At 31.5% G+C, this 5092-nt stretch overlaps 1 non-coding gene across 1 annotated transcript; it reads left to right on the forward strand.

Moving 5' to 3' along the window:
* Window positions 1–4524: 4524 nt before the first annotated feature.
* TRNAF-GAA (transfer RNA phenylalanine (anticodon GAA)) lies at window positions 4525–4597 on the forward strand. Its single transcript has one exon. It is a non-coding gene; the product is annotated as a tRNA-Phe (tRNA).
* The last annotated feature ends 495 nt before the right edge of the window (window positions 4598–5092 follow it).

Raw genomic sequence — 5092 nt, forward strand, 5'->3', positions numbered from 1 at the left:
CCTAATTTTAGTGCCAATGAGCAAGTAATGGCAAAAAAACTAACCGTTGCTTTCTATGACAAAAATGTCAAACTATGACAAGTTAATGATCATCAAATTTTATCTCTTGACCTACTTTTATAGGCAATGTACTTCATAAAAATGTACACAACTTTTTAATAAATCGATTTTATTTTAAAAACCTTTTTAAAATAAGTTTCGTATCCAAATTTTGTTTTTACATGATTTTTTGTTTCTTAGAAAAAAACTTTTTATTTTTTATTTACTAAACCTACATGTTAGCTTTTGACACTATGCTGACATCAGCATCATATAGTGCATTGAAAATCATATCACCCCTTAAAAAGTCTCAAAAATTTTCAGCTACCTCCAAATTTCATTGCATTTTTATGCCCTCAACCTTAGTTGTACTAAAAACCTCAAAATTAATGAGTAAGAAGCCTCGTATTTGGAGATTTGATACTATGTTAGAGTTCAAAAATGTTAAATTCTCATAAGACAAAATCCTCCAATAAAAAAGTTTTTTGAAAACAAAAAAATATTAAATGCAAAAGAAAAAAAGTAACTTAATTAATTGATCAATATGATTAAATCAATTAAGTTAAATCACATTTTTACTCTAGCATCCTTAACCAAGTAAATCAAAATGTGTAAAATAGAGTAACCTTTCTTATTTGGAATAATCAAATTATTGAGTATGGAAATAAGAAAAAATTACATCCTTTGGATATGTTAATCATCCATTGACCATACATTATTTAATTAGTACAATAGTAATTTGCAAACCTATCATATTATTGGATAACTATAAGTAATATGCAATAAATGATATGCCCAATAACAGTAATCTTGATACCTCCTACATGTCCTCAAGTATGACGGTCATCTCATCAAGGAGAAAATAAGTGTCATAATCAAAATCCTACTTCTCCACAAGACATAATTGTGAAAAAATGACAGCCTCTTAGATAACCAAGGAAAACATTATTTTCTTTTTGTTCTATGAATTTTGTAAAACTACTAATTTAATTAAACTACCCTATAATCTCAACTTCAATAATTTTTGTTTTGTTTTGATGAATTAGACATAATGTAAAGACTACCTGTGTAAAACTAATTCCACATCAACAATCTTCATAAAATGTGAAAAAAATAACGCAAGTCAAAGTTTTAAGAATATTGACCAGTCAATAGTAGTTGATTAACTATCATTAACTTTAACATAAATGATCCATATATATATGCTCAATCTAAAAGAAACTATAATTTAGTTACCAAAATACCATGATGTACCAATTATGTTGACCATTTTGATACAAGCTCCATAACCTGTCTAAGAACACAAGGGTAAGAATATTGTAGGAGTGCTTTACCACCCTACCACAAAGCTATTAAGCTTCATTGTAATCTTTCTTAAGCCCGACATCAAGGAAGACTAAACAAATAAAACTAAGAGAAAAGTAATGGAATAGTGTGGTTAAAAGAAATCATGTCCATCTCATAAAGAAACATAAGAAATGTTCTTTCAATTTTTTTTCAAAGTACATTGAAAATCATAACACCATCATATTTCACAGTGAAGCATTATTATTTCTCTCAAGAAAAATCCTACTAATAGTAGGTCATTATGGAACATAATCAAACATTATAATTTTGAAGACCATATTCCTTGAGCTCAAGAATGCCAATGCAAAAATAAATAAATCACATGATTTCAATAGTTGAATGCATTTACTTGAGTCTATACCTATTTATGGTAATAATCTCTATATAAAAAAAAAAAGTAATTTCATGACTAATCAAACAAGGATAACACACATTAAGCTCAATTCATAAGGATCTCTATACTTGTTTATATGCACTATAGAGGATCACATTCTCAATGTTTTTAATGCAAGACAACACATAACATACAATCAAAATTGATATGATTGAAACTTGCAAGAGACTTGTGTCATTCAAATCACTAGAATCAAAACACTTATAACATCATATGTGCTTATTTGATATTTATTGTTCTCTAGATACTTACAATAGTACAATAGTGATGGTGTTTTTGCATTGTTGGAATTGATAACATATAGTCATGTTTTATCTATTGTCATCTCTAAGAAGTCTCTAGAGATCATTTAGTTAACATTTTCTACCATATTAGTTGATAATGTCTTCATGTAGCTTTTTAATGAAATTACTTTCCTATTCACTCACTTCCTTGCAAGGATAAATTGATGAGGGTTATAGTGTTCAACCTTATACTTCCCACCGCATAAGGAAATAACACACTAATACTAATAACGGAATTCAATAATGTAATAAAAAATGTTGAAATAACAAAGAGTCTCTTTTTGCACTATCATCATATAGGCACACAATTTGGTTTATACCATAAGATATGGTGTTCATAACGCGCAATCAATGCAATTTGTTTAATAATCCAACACATTAGGAATGCATAGAATGACGTCTGACAACTAGTCTAATATTCCCCCTCATATAATTAAATATCAGACTTGACTCAATGAATTATCACTCAAGTGTATGTGTTATGCATTTGACTTGATATAATTATAGTTTTATGTCTTGTAAATTTTGTTAGTTCAATCTGATAGAAAAAGTAGTAAGATATACATGAACATGATAAATAACTCAACCACTATGTGGGGAACATACCATTTGTTTATCCAAAGAGTTTCTAACAAACAAGTTTTTGTAATAGATATCATATTTCTATAAATCACAAGATTCAACACATAAGCACGTAAGAAAACACTTATAGTCAAGTTTTGACTAACATTGAATAGAGTAACATAAAAAAATAGCACCGTTTGGATTTCATTATGATCATATTAGATGAAAGAAATAGTCGTATGCATCGGCTGAGAGAAACATGAGTATTATCATTTGTTGTTCTCATATCACACAAGTTTTGACATGCATTCATATCTTTTCTTGGTATTCTAATATCAAGTTATTCGGTAATAGTGCTCCCCGGGATGGTAGATGATCCTCGAAAAGGGATGACCCAAATTGTGTCCTAAAAAGTTTCTAAGTTAGAGGCAAGTAATTTTTCCTATCACATACGCAGCTCAAATCGACCCCTGTCAACAGGGATAGTTCCTTACTGACTCCTTATTTTGGGTAGATTTTGTAAGCTTCATAGATTGGTTGGTGTGGTTACAGTTGGACAGTTCCTTGGCCAACGTCAATTTAGTGATAACTATATCATTCACTGCACTCATGGGTCTATCTCGCAAGCACGCAACATAGACAAGATTCGTAGCCTTCTATGGGTACAAGATATCTTGAGATAACCAAAAGAATTCCCTACTAGAACACAGTAAAAGACAGCTGAATAACAATTTCCACTATAATTTTCCGTATGGAGAACATATATACACTTTCAATATTCTTCAGAAAGACATTTATAAAAGAAGGGTACCTTGAGTTGCTTGGAGAATAAGCAACCTCATAACTCTTCGAATGGCTTAAACACCACACACTAAACTTAATTCCTAGACTAAAAGTGTTAAATAGTCAAAGTTGACTTTTTTTTTCCCCAAGCTTAATTCTTCCCTTAGTGTGTGATGTTTAAGGGTGGCCCTCTCTCCCCTCTGATCCTCTGTAGATTTCCGGCACACCCCTATCTCGTTCCTCTAGAGCCAACTAATCAGGAATGAAAATTCATCACATTGCCTTGTCACGCCGATAAGTGTAGAAATGACTGAGATAGGGAAGAGTTGCAGAAATTTTCCCCTCTCAAGCCTGATATGCGTCTGTAGGTGCAAATTCTTCCATGGGATCAAAGTCCATCCCCCCAAAAGCAAGGGCAAGCTTCAATGACAGTTCAATGCGAAACCCCCCCACTCAAAGACATGGGGATTTTTTGCTGAGACCTAAATGAGAGCCTAAGTTTGGTTGTTAGAATAGGAATAGAAAAGTTGGAATACTTTTTCTATTTTCTGTTTGGTTCATTACTTGGAATAGGGAATAGGAATACGTATTCCCATTTTGCCTCTAAAATGAACTTATACCCATTCAAAAAAATAGATGTTATTGGAATAGCCATTCCTATTCCCAATATTACATGCCTATTCTCCATTCCTATATCTGCGGCCAAACGGAGCCTAACTTTCATGGAGGCTGATTATTAGGCGGTGAAACAGCCATTGAAAGAGGCTTACTTAATTTGTTCTCCGCTTTTTAATCATGCATCACCCCAACATAATGCAAAAACCCATCGAGATAACTGATAACGGATTCTTTGCTTCTCACAGTTGCATAATAATTTCTATTCAATACTTATCCATAAAAATAAATTAAAAGATGTCAACAATTATACAAATGGCAAAAAGGAGACCAATTAAATCAGAAATATAAAAAATGGGGTTGTGACACGTAAGGAACCATACAAAAAAAAAAAAAAACTTACATAAGTGCTGGAAGGCTGGAAAATCACAAAGGGGACTAATAACTACAAATGTAAGACACGAATATGATAATTTCGAAATATTTGTTTTTCACAATGCGGGGATAGCTCAGTTGGGAGAGCGTCAGACTGAAGATCTGAAGGTCGCGTGTTCGATCCACGCTCACCGCAATGGTTTAACACAGGCTTTACCCAAATATCAGCTGTTGACATGATTTTTGCTCTCTGATCGACCGGCGTCTCAGCTTAATCAGGATACCAGTAACTTGCATGCAACGAATAATGATTCGCAAAATTATTTATCGCACCAAATCATATCAATAATATTTTATAATACCAATAATGATACCATAGCAATAGTTCAGTTTTTTTTATATGTCTCCAAAATTATCACTGTTTTTAAGATGGTGCTTTTCTTCAAAATTATCAATTTTTTAGATGGTGTTTTGTTTTTCTTTCTATATTTAGCTTAAATGGAAATTTCATATGTTTTTTTAATACTAATTGACTTGTTTCATTTTGTTAGAAGTTTTTATCTAGATTTCTATGTGAATAGAATAACTCAAAATGATCTATTAAATGCGTTGTCTTATTGTTCTAACATTTTGGTTTTCTTTGAAAATAATGTGGTGGATGTCACATGATAACCTTGTCTTAATTGATTAT

The sequence above is a fragment of the Cupressus sempervirens genome, chromosome 3 (genome assembly GCF_028749045.1).
Source record: "Cupressus sempervirens isolate cs-2001-9-10 chromosome 3, ASM2874904v1, whole genome shotgun sequence".
Lineage (NCBI taxonomy): Eukaryota > Viridiplantae > Streptophyta > Pinopsida > Cupressales > Cupressaceae > Cupressus > Cupressus sempervirens.